An 18,775-nucleotide genomic window follows, 5' to 3' on the forward strand; every position below is an offset into this window, starting at 1 on the left:
CCTATCTACCAAATCTCTTCCAGTTCCTGAACGCCAACAGTCTGTGGAGACCCGACCACCATCCCTATCAGTGTAATCCTCTCAGGTCTCTGCAGTAATCCTGATCTGTCGAACTCACTCCATGCCTGTGCCTCTCCCAATCCAGTCCCTACAAACCCACTATCTATTTAACACCCTCCTGTCACTATCACCCCCATGTCAATGTAAGCTCCTCCTGTGTCTCCACCATCTACCCATCTCCATAACCTTGTCCAGCTCTTACAACACTATCTGTTTAAACGTCACCTTCCTCTACAACTTCCTCCTGTTTGTGCTATTCTCCCTTACCTGTGAAACTGTTTCTGACCAAAATTGTTATCCCAGTCTCTGAAAAGAAATCCAGATTCCACAGCCTCCATAACCCCCAGAACCTAAGCCTTCCTATGTCTCTAAACATCTTCAGTCACGACTACCCTGCATATTTCTGTTTGTTCTTCCAGTCGATACAAACATCTTTATCTCTGTAATCTGCTCAGCTCTCTAAAACAGTCCCTGTCTGTGATCCAGCCCTGGCCTACAAACATCCTTATCCCTGTAAACTTCTCTATCCCTCCCAACATTCCCAACTCCATGAACCCCTGTCAGCCCTACAGCTCTCCACATTTCTGTAACCTCCTGTGGGTCTATGGTCCTCCCTCCCTGTGAAACCACCTCCAGTCCCCAAATCCCTCCCAATCTGGGTCCTCTGCTCCAGATCAGACCATTGGTATCTCTGTAAACACCTCCACTCCTGACAACTCCTCCCATTTGTGTAACCTCGTTCAGACCCCATACTCTCCAGCTTCCTGAATCCTCTTCCTGCATTGCAACCAAAACCACATGTTTATGTAATATCCACCAGTGCTTACACCCTCCCCAACTCAGTAACCACTTGCAGCCCTACCAAAACACCTTAAACTGTGAAACCTCTCACTTCCCTACAATCCTCCCTCCCTCCCTCCTCAAATGCCTTCATCACCATGAAACCTCACAATTACTGAAGCCTCCTTTTGGCATTGCAACCCTCCTAATGTCTGCAAAATCCTCCTGTCCTGATATCCCTCCCTATCTCTGTAACCCCCACCACCATCCAGTGCCCTTCTAGGGAACATGGCAGAGGAGGGAAGATTTGTAAAGTCCGAGCCATGTTACGGAGGTAGAATTCTGGGAATTACAGATTTGGTCGAATGTCTGTGGTGTGCAGATTATTGGCGAGGACTCTAAAGACAGGATTTATGACTACTTGGAAAACCATAGTTAAATTAGAGACAGTCAGTATGGGTTTGTGAGGGGCAGGTCATGCCTCACAAACCTTATTGAATTCTTTGAGGATATGGCAGAATATGTTGATGGCTCATTCAGAAAAGAAGGAAAATTGGGATACAGGGAAATCTGTCTGTCTGGATACAGGATTGGATGGCCCAGAGAAGACAGAGGGTGGCAGCAGATGGACAGTATTGAGCCTGGAGCTCAGTGACCAGTGGGGTTCTGTAACAATCGGCTCTGGGACTCTGCTCTCTGTGATTTTTGTAAATGACTTGGATGTGGATGTTGGAGAGTGGGTTAGTAAGTTTGCCAATAACACGAAGGTTGGTGGAGTGGTGGGGAATGTGGAGGGCTGTTGTTGGTTGCAATGGGACATTGACAGGACACAGAGCTGGGCTGGAAGTGGCAGATGGAGTCCACTCTGGGAAAGTGTGAAGTGATTCATTCTGGAAGGTCGAATTTGAATACAGAATACAGGGTGAAAGGCAAAATACTTGGCAGTGTGGAGGAACAGAGATCATGGGGTCCGTGTCCATAGATCCCTCAAAATCGCCACGCACGATGGTAGGGTTGTTAAAAAGGCATATGTTGTGTTGGCTTTCCTTAGAAGGGGATTGACTGTTAGAGATTTGAGGTTTTCCTGCATCTTTATAGCGTCCTGGTGAGACCACACTTGGAATATTGTGTTCAGTTCTGGTCCCCTGTTTACAGGAAGGCTGTGCACGTTTTAGAGAGTGTACACAGGAGATTTACCAAGATGCTGCCTGTAATGGAGGGCAGTTCTTACGGAGAAAGGTTGTGGGAGCTAAGGCTTTTTTCATTGGACTGAAGAAGGGGGCGGGGCGACTTTGTGGAGGTGAACAAGATGGTGAGAGGCACAGAGTGAGTGAATAGTCAGAGACGTTTCCTCCTTTGGCATAAATGGCTATTACAAGGGGGCGTAATTTTAAGATGAATGGAGGATGGATAAGAGGATAGAAAATGGTAGGTGGTTGGATGGACTGCCAATGGTGGTTGTAAAATTAGACACATCTGGGACATTTAATAGACTCTTGGACAGACACATGGATAATAGTAAAATGAAGGGTATGTAGGTTAGTTTGATCTTACAATTAGATAAAAGGTTTGCATGAAATCATGGCCGAAGGGTCTTGTGCTGTACTGTTCTGTGTTCTGTGTTCTGTCTGGTAAACTGGGTAATAAGCTCAGATCAGTGTAAAAGGATATGGCATTCAGGAGGAGCTCGTGAACTGGATACAAAAGTTGCTTGATGGTAGGAGACAGAGGGTGATGGGAGACATGTTTTTCTGACTGGAGACATGTGACCAGCGGTGGAGTGGGTCCACTGTTGTTTGTCATTTGGATAAATGGTTTGGATGGGAATATTGGTTTCCTTAATTGTTTTGGGTGACACTGAAATTGGTGGGAAAGTGGACAGTGAAGAAGGTTATCTATGATACAACAGGATGAACAGTCCTGCTGGGATAGTGGGCTGAAGAATAGCAGATGGAGTTTAATTAGATAAAGGTGAGGTGTTCCATTTTGGTGAAACAAACCAGGGTGGGACTTGTACAGTTATTGTTCGGGCCCTGGGTCATGTTTTCTGTCAGAGATCCAGTGACCCAGGTACACAGTAAGTGTGGTGTCACAGGTTGACAGGCTGGTGAAGCATGCGTTTGGGGTGGTTACCTTCATTGGGGAGAGCATTAAGAGTAAGAGTTGGGGTGTCATGTTGTATCTGTAAAAGACATTGATGGGGCCACCATAAAAACATTGTTGATCAGTCGGAAGAACTCATCTAGTCACTTACTTCCTTTAAGGAAGAGCATTAAATATTCTAACCTAGTCTGGCCAACATTTGACTCCAGACCCACAGCAATATGGCTGTCTCTGAGCTACCCTCTGGGTAATTAGCAGTTGGATCAAAGAATGTTAGTCCAGGCAGTGACACCCACATCCCATGTATGAATAAATAAAAATACCTATGTCCCTCCCTACCTCTGCAAACCCCTTCAGCTGCAGCAATCCATACTGGCTTTGTAACACCCTGACCACTCTCTGTAACACTCTCACCACCTCCAGCACCTTCAACTCTCCCTGTTCCTATCGTGTCAATAAACCCTGACTATGGTCCCCCTTCCCACAGCCCACCTCCTGCTAGCAGACCCTTTGCAAACAATTTAACATTTACTCCTAAAACACTCTGTCACTTCAGGATTTTAAGTACTTTTTGGTGATCTTCTCAGCCTCATAATCTAGTATGATCCCTTATGTACTGTGTGCGGGACCAGTGGGGATTTCTTGCTGAGGTTTTTACTGTTTAAGTGGAATGTCCTTCTGTTGAGTGTTTTACACTGTTCCTTCAAATATATTCTGCTGTCCATTTACAGGCACATGTTTCAGTTTGTTTAGCCTGTTTACCTTGGTCAGTTCTCCTCTCGAAAACATGTCATTGGCTATTTTTGTTTCTAGTTGTAGCTTGTCCTTTCTGTGATTCACTTTAAAACTATATTTATTTAAACTGCACTTTATCACAATTTCCCAAAGGATCTCTCCAGGTGACATTACTCATTCACTAAGTTTCATTACACAGTCGTTCTGCGATAGTTATGTCCCTTAACAGTTGCACAATGTGTTTTTCAAAGAAACACTGAAAAGAAATTAACCGAACTCCTTTTCCAATATCAATGTTGACCGTGTGTTGTCCCAGATTATACAAATATTGAAGTTTTCCGAAATTATCACAATGCCTTTATTAAAAACATTCCAATGAGTTCCTGGTTAATGCAGTGATGAGCAATGGAATACTGTTTGGTGGCTAAAACTGTTCTACTGCTTGTTTCCTTGGCAAGTTGTAGCCAGAGTTTACATTCAGACAGACTCTACTTCATGATCTGTAGCCAAATGCTTCCTCTGTAATGCCTTTGGTATCCATTATTGTTAGCATTACCCATTTTGCCCGAGTTTCTGCAAGTTTGTGAACTATTGAATATTCCTGTTCACCTTTTGTTCGTCCTGTCACCACGTATCTCTGGTGTTTAAATCTCTTTCACCTCTGTGTCACAAATCCATCCACCTGATTGAAGAGACGTCGTCTATTCCAAAAAATGCGTAATTTATTCTTTCCCACAATTTCCTTTCACAAATCGATTCGCTGATGTATAGTTTTAGTTAAACTCTGTCCCATCCTGTTCCTTGCTGCTTGTTTACGGCCACATTCCCATGCTGTTCTGATGCGTCACCTTTTCTCTTTGGATTTGGAAAGCTCCTTTCACCTGAACCCTGTCCCTGCGTCCTCTCTGTCAGTTTAAAGTCCTGTCCATAAACCTACTGACATGATTGGCCATGTCACTGGCCCCAGCACAGTTTCAGTGGGACCTTCGGAATGGATTTTTAAAAAAAGTCAAGTATGGGGTATGGATGTCTCTGGCTAACCAGCCATTCTTGCCCAGCCCTAGCTGCCGTTTAGCTGAGTAGTTCGCTCAGCCTTTTCAGAGGGTAATTCAGAGGCAAACGTTTGCTGTGGGGATGTCATGCAGACCATGTGAGGATGGGCAGATGTCCGTCTTGAAAGGCGAAGTATTTGGATCTATTGTACATCAGTAATGGTATTTATAGATTGTCAATTACTATTTTTAAAATAATTTATTTCAGATCCCACTATTTCAGATGGTGGGGTTCAAACCTTCCTCCCCCGAACATTAGCTGAGGTTTTGGATACATGCTGTAGCAATAACACCACTAGGCCTTCACCTCGCCTGCTCACAGGCTATTCATCCCTGAACACTGATACCAGTGCATCATGGAGCTAAACCTGCTTTTCCTTCATGATTGTTTGATCCTGATACCTTCCTGAACTCTGGTGATAACACTCAGTTTCTCTCCATGTTGTATTCCTCATTGTGGGGGTCCAATTTCTGCATTTGTCAGTGTCTCTCACTCTTACAGATCTACTCCAGATCCTGAGCCCACAGAATTCTCCACTCCAGAGAGAGACAACAGCACAGGCCAGGAATGGAGACCGGGATTTTCCAGATCTCTGTGGGACTCACTGCCATTCTCTATGTGTAATCCTCACTACATCAGTCTAATTTCCCATCCTGTCTATTTCTCTATCTCCTGCAGGTATTCAGGAAAAATAGATTTCCCAACTACTGGGTATTTCGTCCATCACCACATTGAAGATGGTTGGTCAGCCAGAGAGACAAAGGGCAGGGAGATCTAGAACCTTCAATAAATCCTGCAGTGAGGTAACATCACTCACCGTGAACAGAGCAGAGAGTAATGAGAGGGTTCCAAACATCGGCTAACAAGACATGACTTAGATACAGTGTTGGAGGGGGAGCACAGTACAGATACACCCCAGGACAATCACCACCCCTGCTGTAAGTTTTGTTGAACTGAGACAGCATCGGGAGTGTCACAGTTATCTATCCAGGCTTGTGATGTCTTAGTGAACATCAGTATCACAGAGGGGAAAGCAGGCTTCCCATGGGTGTGTGGGAATGCTGCCTGGGATATTCTGTTCTGTGTTCTCTCTCCAACACTGTACATAAACCATGTCTCATGGACCAGGCTCTTCAATAATTTGTAACTCCTACAACAGTTCCTGTTCCTGTAACCTCCTCCCTTCCTGATAGTCCCTTCACAGATTTGAACTGTACTGCATTCCAGACTACCATATCCATCACTGTAACTTGCTTCAGTGCCTAAACATGCCTTATCTCAGTAGTCGTCTCCTCCAATAACTGGAGAAAGAATCATGCAGATCAGAAACGGTTCCTTCGATCCAACTAGTCCATGCTGACCATGGTTCCTGAACGAGTCGCATTTGCCTGCGTTTGGTCCCTATCCCATCAAACCTTCTCCTCTCCATTTACCTGCCCAAATGTCTTTTCCATTATGTAATTGTACTTTTCTCGACCACTTCAGCAGCAGCTCATTCAATATGTGCACCATTCTCTGTGTAGAAATGTTCTCCTCTGGTTGTTTTTAAGTATTTCCTCTCCCACCTCATATTTATGTCCTCTAGTTATGGATTCCCCTACCCTGGGGTAGAGACCTTCACCATTCACCCTACGTATATCCCTCATGTTTTTATAAACTTTTATATGGTCACCCCTCAGCCAGCTACACCCAATGGAAATATGAAGGATAATGATACAAATCACTGCCACATTCCCCACTGCCACTTTGCCTCAATGTTCTGGGATACACTTGTTCAGGACCGAGGGCTTTCTCTACCTTTGTGTTCTAAGACCTCTATCACCACCTCTTCTGTAATGGGGACTCTTTTCAAGACATCACTGTTTCTTTCTTTTGTTTCCTAATCTTTGTCCACTGTACTTTCTGAGATGAAATATTCATTTCAGGTCGCGGCCATCTCCTGTGGTTCCAGCCATAGATTGCCTCATTGATCTTTGAGGGGCCTTATTGTCTCTCTAGTAGCTTTTTTGTACTTGTATGCTGTAGAATCTTTTTGGATTATCCTTAACCTTATCTGCCAAATCTATCTAATTTCACCCATGTTGCTTTCCAGCTTATCCAGCCCCTCTGTTTCTGTCAAACCCTGCAGTATCAGTAACATCTTCATCAATCTTCGCTCCATTTACAGTTTCAGAATATGCTTCCGAAATCAGGATGATCAGAATTCTATACAGTACTCCAACTGGAGACATAGCAATGTCTGATACAGCCGTATCATGGTGTACTCAATGCTCTGACCCATGAGGGCTAGTCTGCCTAATATGCGTTCTCCTTCCTGTCGTGGGCGGCACGGTGGCACAGTGGTTAGTACTGCTGCCTCACAGCGCCAGAAACCCGGGTTCAATTCCCGCCTCAGGCGACTCTCTGTGTGAAGTTTGCACATTCTCCCCGTGTCTGCGTGGGTTTCCTCCAGGTGCTCCGGTTTCCTCCCACAATCCAAAAATGTGCAGGTCAGGTGAATTGGCCATGCTAAATTGCCCCTAGTGTTAGGTAAGGGGTAGATGTAGGGGTATGGGTGGGTTGCGCTTCTTGTTTATGTCAATAATACACATGCATCACTGTTTATTTCCCTGCTTTCCAGTGTGTTTTCCACAGTACGTTCTGTCGTGAAGTGTTTGTTTCGGATCACACCCATTTCCTGTGGGTTCACACACTGATGGCTTCATTAATCTTTAAAGGGTCACATTCTGTCCTGAGTTAATCTTCTGTTGTTAATATACTAGTAGAAACTCTCTGGATTTTCCTGAACCTTCTCTGCCAATGCTCTGTCAGTTCCCTTTACGCCCTCATGGTTTCCATCTTTAGAGTAATACTACACCCACAATGTTCTTCAAGGGATTGACTTAATCCAGCTGGCTGTATATGACATGTGTCTCCTTTTGTCTTGACCAGAACCTCAATATCCCCAGTCATCCAGTTTTTCCCACTTCTGTCAGCATTGTCCTTCACACGAACAGGAATATGCTGGCCCTGAAATCTTAATTTATCTCTCTTTTGAAAGAATCCCACTTGCCCGACGTTCCTTCACGAGCAAACAGCCTCCACCACTCATCTTTTGGACAGTCTTGCCTAATACCTTCTGGACTGGTGCAAGGCCAGTTTTGATCTTTAACTTGTGGACCGGACCAGGCCTGTCCTCTTCCATTGCTATTTTCAAACTAATAGAATTGTGGTGATTTTGCAAAAGTGCTCCCCCACAAACACTTCAGCCCTTTCTCTACCTTGTTTCCCAAGGGGAGGTCAGGTTTCATCCCTTTCTCAAGTCGGGCCAGTTACATACTGATTGAGACAGTTTTCTTGAACACACTGAACAAATCCCTCCCATCCCAGCTGTGAACACTCTGGCAGACCCAGTCCAGGTTTGGAAAGTTAAAATCCCCGACCATTACAACCCTATCCTTCTTACAGATATCTGAGATCTCCAACATATTTGCTGCTCAATTTCCCGCTGACGACTGCAGGCCTGTAGTACAGTCATATCAAACTGATTATTCATTCTTATTTCTCAGTTCCACGAACACAGCTTCACTGGGCGATCCTCGGGAATATCCTCTCTCAGTGCTGCAGTGATGTTTTCAATGATCCACTCCCCCTACTTCCTTGTCTCCCCTTCTATCCTTCCTGTTGAATCTGTCGTCTGGAGCAATGATCTGTGAGTCCTGTCCGTCTCTCAGCTGTGTTTCTGTAATTCCTGTGATTTCCCAGTCCCATGTTCCCATCTATGCCGTGCGTTCATCTGCCTGACCTGTCAGGTATGTTACATCAAAATAAATGCAGCTTAATTCATCAGTTTTCCCTTTTTGCCTGCTGTGCTCTTTCCTGGTTATCAATTGAAATTACTCTGCTGAAATTCTGTCCCAGCCTCAACCTTCAGACTGCAGCCTGAGGCCATCCCCCTAACTGTGGACAACACCCTCACCTTTCACGGCTTTTGTAAACCTACTAACGAAAACTTCTGCTTTCACATCTGAGTGATTAATGCCCCTCATATATTCCTCCCCATCTCTGTGATATTCTTCAGTTACTGCATTTCTCATTCTTTATCTACAGAGCTTCCAATCCCCCTGATCGATATTGATCCCTTGCAGCATATTTAACACCAGTAGCAGCCTCCAACTCCTCAACGCATCCTGTCCCTGTAACCTCCTCAAATACTACAGCTCACTGTCTTTGTAATATCTTCCATAATCTGCAACCCTGTTGATTTCTGTAACCTCCGCCAGAACAGCACTCTACATCTCTGTGTAACTGATGGGAATGCTGCAAACCTGCCTTCACAGTCCTCAGTAGCTCTCTGAACTCCTGCAGCCTTACAGCCATCAGTATCTCTGGCTCTTCCAATCCCTACACTTCTCCCTGGCTGTGTGAACTGATCCAGACCCTTCAACCCTCTCTATCTCCCTTTCTCCTGCAGCTCCAACTTTTGTCCATGTCAGTGTAACTCCCAGCACCAACAATCCTCCCGGCCTCTATAAACTCCTCCAGCTCCAAGTATCACACCAACTGTCTACAATCAGTGCCTACAATCCTCCCTTTCTCCTAAAACCTTTGTAGCTCCAACTACCACCAATATCTGTGTAATCTCCAGTCCCGACAACCCTCCCAGTCTCTGTATCTCCTGAAGCACCAACGGCCACACCTGTCTGAGTAATCTCTAGTCGCTATATTCCTCGCTATCGTTGTAACTCCTTCAGGACTGATAACCCTGTAAATCTCCTTGACATCTTTCAGCCCGACAACCTATCTGATTTCGAACCACCAACAGTGACCTCAAACCACCCGAACTCTGTAACATCCTCCAGTCTCTACAACCCATCTTTTCTCTGTTAGCTTCTCTGGTGTCTGTATTCCCCTTATTCTCCGGTTACAGATCCTTGCTCAGTGAAACAATGTCTCGGTACCGAATCTGTAAGAACACAAGGATCTTCAGCGTATCAATAAATTTGCCTCATTTTCTAAATTTTAACGACTGCAAGTTCAACCTTCTCCACCTCTTCTCATCAATATCCCTCCATTTTGAAGACCAGCCTGGTCAACCTTCTCTGGGCTGCCTCCAATGCAAGGACATTTTCCCTCCAGATAGGGGACCAAACCTGTTCACAGTATTCTCAGTCTGTGCAGACTGGAGTCCTCTATAGTTGTTACAAGCCTTCCCTATTTTTATTCTCCATTCCCTTTGAAATCAATGCCAGCATTCCATTTGCCTTCTCTATGTCCTGCTGGCCCCGTATGCAACCTTTCTGAGATTTATACACGATGATTCTTAAGTTACTCTGTGATGTAGCTTTCTGCATTTGATCGGAAACCAAGTGGTGACAACAATAATCAGGAAAGTGCTGGAATGTATGGGAAACAATATGCCAGAAATGATAACTGAACACTTGGAAACCTACAGAAAAAGGGCAGTCCATCAGACCATCATGTATAGGAGCAGCATTAGGCCATTCGGTCCATCGGGTCTATTCCACTATTTGCTTATGGCTGAATTGTTTTTCAACCCCAATCTCTCACTTACTCCGGGTAACACGTGATCTTCTCACTCAGCAAGAACCGAGTTATCTCTGAGTTAGATACACTGAATCACTTAGCATCCACAGCCCCATAATGCAGTGAGTTGCACTGATCCATCACCCTCTGGCGGAATAAATTCCTCCACATCTCTATTCATAAGGGCCGTCCCTTCACTCTGAAGCTGTGCCCTTGTCCCCTAGTCTCTCTTGCTCGTGGAAACATCTTGCCCCCGCCCACTCCATCCAGGCCCCTCAGTATTCTGTAAGTTTGAACAATGTTCTACGCCGCCGCCGCCTAAATTTCATCAAGTGCAGACCCAGAGACTTCACCTGCTCCTCAGATGACACAATATTCATCGCTGGGATCTTTCTTGGAAATCCATTTCTCGTACCCCTTCACATCCTTTGTCCAGACTCTGAATGAATAACGTGTTGAGTGTAGTCCCAACACTGACCCCTGCGGAGCTCCCCCATCACCAGTTCCCATCGTGAAAAAGACCCCTTTCTTCACACTCTCTGTTTTGTGCCAATCAGACAAATCCTCTATCCATGCTCAGCATGTTGTTCTGAAACGGAAACTTCATTTCACACCCACTGCTGGATTTATTTTTCTGGCTGTAAACAGCGGAGTTTCCCCATTACCTTCCCACCTGTAATTCCCTGGAGAACGTGGTGGTGAGCAGCCTTCCTGACCCATTGCAGTCCTTTGGGTGTAGGGACAGACACAGCGCTGGGAGGATGGAGCGTGTAAATGTTGGTGTTCCTCTGCATCTGGAGCTCCTGTCGTTCCAGGGGATAGTGGTTCCGGGTTTGTGAAGTACTGTTGAAAGGGCCTGCCTGAGTGACCACAATGCTACTTATAGATCTTTTATTCCTTCATTCATTCATGAACATGAGCTTTGTTGGCTGAGCCAGCATTTATTGGTGATTTGGAGTTGTCCCTGAGAAAGTGGTAGTGAGCTGCCTTCCTGAGCTACTGCACCAGCCGTTGGAACTGTTGTTATCTGTGTCCCAACCAGCAGGTGCTTGTCCTGATGTCTGTAACTGTATACAGACAATGCAGCTCTCCCTTTCATATCCTACATACTCCCCGCCATATAAATCTGACAGTTCCTCATAACATCTCACCTCCTCCATTCCCATCTGTGCTAGTGATCACTGAAATTCATTTATTCTTGTTTAAACTTCTGATCACAATAGATCTCTCCCTTTTAAAATGTGTAACCCCTTCAGCTTCTGGAACACTCCATATAACTGTAATCAATGATAGCACAGGTTCCCTTCCTAAATCTCTGTAATTACGATGGTTGCGTGTGCCACAATGGCACTTTTCATCCTCCTTATCCATCTCAGGACTTCCAGCCCCTATAATCCCAATATTTGGAACGCTTCCATTCTCTGCACCACCTCATGTCCTGAGGATCCTTGAACACCACCAGTGCTCCAAAATTTTATATTCCCCCCAGTAACTGCAAATCTTCTAACTCTGTAACATCCAACAGTCTCGACTACCATACAACACTTGCTGGCTCTCAATTTGTATTTGTTGAAGTCTCCACAGCTCGATAACTTTTGACTCTACAAAGCTCCGTCATGAACAAGCCACTATCTCTCTATTTCCTTCGCCTTCTTCAGTGTCTGCAACTCTTACTGTATCTTCCAATAACCTGCTTTCGACACTGCAGGTCTGCCGAGCTCCCCAGATAACCTGTTCCATCCCATACAGCTCGCTCAGTCACTGTAGCACCCTCTGCTCTGTCTACCCTCCTCTTTCCCACTGTCGTCCAGGCACAAGAACGATTCTGTAAGACAGCAGTGCGGAATGGGATGTTATAAATCTTAGTTGAGGCTTGAAGCCTACCATTACCTCGGAGTCACAAGGGGAGGGAACCTGAGAGAGAGCAGCACAGAACAGGAGAATATTAATCAGTAGCGAGGATCGAGGCCGAGGAGGACTTGGAGTTGGAGAAGTAGCAGAGCAGGAGTCTCGAAATCAGCACCGAGTCACAGAGGGAGGGACCATGTGATGGAGCAACTTGGAGTAGGAGCATGAGGCTAACATAACTGGGAGTTGCAGAGGCAGCAAAGTGGGAGGATATAAATCAGCACTGAGGATCGAGGCCTAATCGTCCCTGGGAGTCAGAGACGGTGACCCTGTGAGGGAGCAGAGTGGAGTGGGAGCTGGAGGATTACACGTCCCTGGGATTCTCAGAGACGGTGACACTGTGAGGGAGCGGAGTGGAGTGGGAGCTGGAGGATTACATGTACCTGGGAGTCACAGAAACGGTGACCCTATGAGGGAGCAGAGTCGGGTGTGAGCTGGAGGATTACATGTGCCTGGGAGTCACAGAGACCGTGACGCTGTGGGGGAGCAGAGTCGGGTGGGAACTGGAGGATTCCACGTCCCTGGGAGTCACAGAGATAACTTTCTTCTACTGGGACCTGCCCGCACTGAGTTTTGAAGAAGTACAAGAGCAATCACAGAAAAGGCTGTAAATTCATTGGCAGATAATACACCGTTATTAGCGACTGTCAGTAAATTGATAGAAGTTAGCAAATTTATCTTATCAACTTCTGAAATAAGGGTTGAACTCAGAAATAAGAGGGAGATGTGAAATTCTGAGCCAATATATACATTACTCTCAATAAGTCACAGTTGAATAAGGGAGTTAATCAGATTGTTTTTTTTTTCCGCTGATGTTAACTTCATTCTAAGTAATTAATTAAGTTGCATTTTAAGACCTGACAAGACATGTTTGTCAGATGGAAAATATGTTCTGTTACATTGGGAAATAATAGCCCCTGTTCGTGTCCTAGATAAACACTGGGTCTTGGAGCTCAGATAGTAACTAGAGACTCTATGGGACATCTGTGATGCTGAGAGTTAGGTAATTAGCACACACAGAGAGCAGATCACCCTGCAGACATGACAGCCGAGAAGAAGAAAAGGAATAGGGGACAAGACAATCGAATAGAAACATTCAGGGAATGGAAGAATATCCTGATATCTCCCTCCCAATTCATTTTCCTGGTTTGGAAGTTGATGAAGGTGCGGGCTGCTCAGGGGAGGGCAGTTAGAGCCATATCTGCGGCACCACAAGCAGCCTGACTGTGCAGGAGGGGAGGGAGAAGGAAGGAGGATCAATAGGCACAGGGGAGTCAGGAAATTGAAGAAGGTGTCAGTGTTTCTGTAATTCCTGGATAGTGGGGTTAAGAATTTTGCAGTGTCTGCAGGACATCCGTCTGGGGAACAATAAGCAGTCAAAGGTCATGTCCATGTTGGTAGGAATGACCTGGGTAGGAAGGGTGAAATGGTCTGAGAATCAGAATTTAGGGAGCTAGGTGCATGGTTAGCAAACAGGACCTCAAACGTAGCTATCCCTTGGTTACTACGAGTGCCGTGTCCAAGTGAGAACAAAACTCGGGGTTTTAGGTAGATGAGAGTGTGACTGGAACGATGGTGCTGAAGGAAGGGCTTCAGATTCCTGGGTCATTGGGACTGGTTCTGGGGAAGGCAGCAACTGTACAAACTGGATGGGCTAACGTGACAGAGCTGGGACTGAATTTCTTACGGGGTGTTTGGAAGGGATTGAAAATAACATGGTGTGTGCTTAGGATGCAAAAAGGAATAGTAGAGGAGACTACCAAGATTGTCAAAATAATGGGAGATACAGTTGGCACTAATTTACAACAACAAGTTTAACAGTGGAATTTGGAGTAAGAAAGAAAGCTTTAATCTGAGGTAGTCTGCATGGACGTGAATCATCGGAGTTTGGGGAATTACAAATGCAGGTTGGTGTGTGGAATTCTGATGGACTAATCACTGAGAGCTGGCTCAAGAATGGCAGGAATGGGTGTTAATATTGCTGGGTATAAAGGATTCCAAAATAATAGAAGGGAAGGGAAGGGGGGAAGGGTTGAAGTATTGGTTTAGATTAGCATTAGTTAAGGATTCCAAGAGAAAGAGGATCCGTCAAGGGACATAATCAATTTGGCTGGAGCTACAGAACAAAGAGTGTACAATTGCACTGTGAGGTACAGTCTGTCAGCCAGCAACCATTGGAAAGGTTGGAAAGAATAAATATGCAGGGTCATTTGAGAGCGATGACAATTCTACAGATTAGTTACACTGAGAAACTGAATTTATCCAGATATTGACTCAGTTACTGTTGGTGCAGATTCATGAGGGGCCAACACCCCTGGATTACATGAAGGAGAGCTCACTTCAGGAGTATGTGTCCAGCCCAAGAGAACATGTACAGTTGGACCTGGTCCTTGGGAAAGAGGTGGGGCACGTGGATCCAGTGTCAGTAGGGGAATGTTTTGGGGCGCAGCGATCATTTTATTGTAAAGTTCAGTATGATGGTACATAAATGAGGAAAACCTTTGATTATCCAGTTCTCAGTTGTGATCACACTGCAACCCCATCTCATAATCCCAACTCAATCTGACCTGTTTCACTCTACTTAAAGCTCCAATTTCACTGGCCTTATTGAAAAGTTCCCAGCATCATTCTTGCTCCATTGAAGGTTGCTCTCAGTCAACTAATGTTTTTCATTCTCAATTACTGCATATAATTCTCAATTATATGCAATAATTGTGAATGAGAAACATTAGTTGATTGAGAGCAACCTTCAATGGAGCAAGAATGATGTTGGGAACTTTTCAATAAGGCCAGTGAAATTGGAGCTTTAAGTAGAGTGAAACAGGTCAGATTAGCTGGGATTATGAGATGGGGTTGCAGTGTGATCACAACTGAGAACTGGATAATCAAAGGTTTTCCTCATTTATGTAGGAAGGACAAAAAGGCCAACACAGTGAAGTAGCATTATGTATAAAGGATGGAATCAGTATTATCGTGATGCTAATCAATTTAGACATTGCTCCTCCCTGCCCTCACCCTTCATCCCTACGTAATGATCCTATCAGATATTGGTAACTTTTGAAAACTTCAGAAAATAGCACAATCTAGAGGAGATCACTCTGTCCACTGTCTGCATTGGTCAAGATGTGACATTGTTTTTTTAAATCCCTAGTTCTCTCTCCCCGGATAGTGGAGGACTTCAAGTACATTTCCAGGCACATTATGAAAATGGTTTGAGAGTTTCTGCCTCTACTTTGATTCTATGTGTGACACCCAGAACCCGACCATATTCTGGGTGAAATAATAAGTTTCCTCACCACTTCGCAAATATTTCAACAAATTACATTAAATATTTCCCGCTCGTAACTGAGCTCTTCAACAGGAACAAGGTGTTCTCTCCTTTTCTACCCAGGCTCCTGACAATATGTGCACCCCAGTCAAATCTCCTGTCAGCATCCGCCGTTCCAAGTTTTCCTCATAACTGCACTTCCACTGTCACCTGGTGGAGAATCTCCTCTGTACTCTCTCCAGTCCAATTCCATCTTTCCATGTGATGGCGTTACCAGAACTGTACACTGTCCCCAAGCTGTGACTGAGCTCATTATTTATACAGTTCCTGCATAAGCTTCCTGCTCTGAAGTTCCGTATTTTGTCTGATAGAGGAAATAATGCCATTTGCTGTATTAATAAGATTATTAATGTTTCCAGCTTCCTTCTGGCCAGACTGACTATACTCTCATTTATTGTGCATTCTTCTCTATTTTTGATTCTCCCAAATGCTTTGCCTTGGCTTCTCTGGGTCGTTTGCTCCATTCACCTGGATCCTATAGTTGCTGTTTTTAAGCAGCCTACCATGGGATCTCTCGTCAAATCCAAGTAAGTCACATGCAGTTACAGGTTAGTGCCTCAAACCGACACAGTCAGATTAATTACACACTATCTTCCTTGCACAAATCCAGACCGATTGTCCTGGAGTCCCTGGGACTTCCTCAGTGACCGTTTATCCACTGTCTCAGAATTCCAGCCGCGACCGATTCAGTCAGTCCCTTGCTCTACATTAATCAAAGCTGTGGTGTTAGCTATTCTCCTATCCTCCGGTATCATCCCTGCATCCAGTGAGGAGTGGATAACGTGGGTAACTATAAGTCTGCGGATTTTCCCCAGCTCCTTTTAACAGTCTGGAACATTGTATTATCCCTTTTTTTAAGGATTTGTATCTCCTGCAAAATTTGTTGCTCCTAATATTTCACACTGCATCCCTATTTTAGATCAGACAGACAGAGGCCTAAGCCATCTAATGATTTGGTCAAGTCTCATTTTAATCGAGTTTCATGGAGTGTTTCTCTCCACAAGGTGAAGTGCATTTTCTCATGATACCATCTCCAATCTGCCCCATTAACTACCTTCCCTAACCACGTGGTCTTCCTCTCATCTGACACCAAGCGGATGTTTTTTCCCTTCATCATAACAACTGCCCACTGCCTGGATACCCCAGAATGCACCAGCCTCCCTGTTACAGGGGCCATCTTTAAAACGTCATTGTACTCTTGGATTGTGAATCTGAAACTGGCCTGGACATGGAAGGGGAGGCTATGACACTATACCCTGCCAGTTTGGTTGGAGGTTGATCCCTGTGTCAGTGAGATGCCAGCCTCTTGGTGAATGCCAAGCAGTGTCGGAAGGAAGTCAGTGACCTTCTCCACGCCACCATGGTATGTACCACCATCTGCATTTTATGACCGCGCCCTCACTGTCTCTCTGTTACTACATAAACACCCACAAATGTTCATGTTCTCCCACTGTCATTGAATGCAGCACCTTCTCTCGATCCGTACCAGCTGTTACAAACAATTCCACCTCCCTTAATACTGCTTGGTAATTGTCACATTTTGGAAGGAACCACCCCACACGAGAGCAGAAAGAGCCAAGAGGGACAGGGGGCTCCCAACATTCAGCTCCTCACCCCATCACAGGGGAAGGATCCTGACCCAAACAACCATGAGAGGCTGACTGAACATGTCCAAGCTGTCAGACTGGGATCTGAGATTCACTGTGCTGGGCATTTGACTGACTGTGGACAATGATATCAAGCTTCCTGGTTTGTGTCTGTGCTAAACACCAAGACAATACAGCAGGCAGATGAGTCTGGTAGCTCTGACTGAGGGGAAACACTGCTGAGTGCAGGGTAAGGCAAGGCAATAATTCTGTAAGTATTGAAGTCAGTTCAAAGTGAGTGTGTACAAACACCGAATGAGCAGCTCAGAGGTTCAGTCCATGAGCTGGATGTGTGCCCCTGAGCACAGTGTCCTTGCAGCAGCATTGCAATGAGAGTTGTCAGTGCAAACCTGAGCTGCAGCATTGAAATACAGAAGCATACTGTCATTGTGTCGGATATGAGCTGGAATGGCATGGTGAGGCTACCATGTGTCAGATGCCAGCATTGGTGGGTGTGGAGTACATGCAGCTTCTGTCTATGCAGTTTCCCCCGAGATGTTGGTGTCCAAGGTAGAAGGCCGTCGGAGCGAGGGGCGAGATGAAGTCACCAGGAACCAGCTCGGAGTTTCACATCCAATTCTCCACGTTGAGATTCCCTGTTGTGGGTGGGAGGGTATGAAGCTGCAAGTTGTTGAGAGATCCACTGTATGCGTCTGTTGATCATCAGTCATCAGTCAGTCAACATCTTGCCACTCCTGCACTCAAATCTTGTTTTAAAGACCAGTCCAGTATAGGAACAGGCCCTTCATCCCAGCAAGCCCGCACTGACACATGATGCCTGTCTAAAGTTCAAATAAAAGTTTTTTTTTTTCTGCGATACCTTCTATGTCATTCTATTCCCTACTTACTAATACGTGTGCCAAGATGCCTCTTAAACCTTGCTATATTGGTTTTTACCCCTCGATCAGTGCATTCCAGGCAATTTCACGTTCTGTCTGGAACAGCAAAAAAACCTTACCTGTCACATCTCCTGACGTTTCTCCCTTTTACCTAAAACCTACCTGTCTTTCTATCTATGCCTCTGATAATTTTGTAAATATCTATCAGGTAGCCCCATATCCAATGACGCTCAGGAGCATACAAACCATGTTTGCTCAATATCTCCTTCTGGCTAATACCCACCAAACCAGACAACATGCTGGTAAACCTTTTCCATACCCTCTCCAACACTTCCACATCGTTCTGCTGGTGTGGCAACCAGTACTGTACACGATATTCTAAATGTGCCCGAACTAAGTTTCCCTACAGCTGCAATATGACCTGCTAATTTTCATACTGCATGCTCCAATGCACAGCTGCAAGTTTGCCATTAGTCTTCTTGATCACCCTCTCCACGCGTGTTGTCACTTTCAGGGAACTGTGGAGCTGTACATCTAGATCCCTTCAGATGTTTATGCAGCCAGTAATTTTTCCATCAACTTTATACTTCTCTCCTGCATTAGACCTTCTAAAACGCATCACGTCGCAACTGCCCAGATAAAGTGACATCTGTGTTTTCCCTGTCCAAGTCTGCAGCTGACCTAAATCCTGCTGTATTCTCTGATAATCATCCTCATAATTTGCAACTCCACCAATATATTTACAGATCTCCAGTTACAAAAACACTGTTCCACCACGGGTATGTCATCTATGATCA

The sequence above is a fragment of the Chiloscyllium punctatum genome, chromosome 34, assembly GCF_047496795.1.
Source record: "Chiloscyllium punctatum isolate Juve2018m chromosome 34, sChiPun1.3, whole genome shotgun sequence".
In the NCBI taxonomy this organism is placed as follows: domain Eukaryota; kingdom Metazoa; phylum Chordata; class Chondrichthyes; order Orectolobiformes; family Hemiscylliidae; genus Chiloscyllium; species Chiloscyllium punctatum.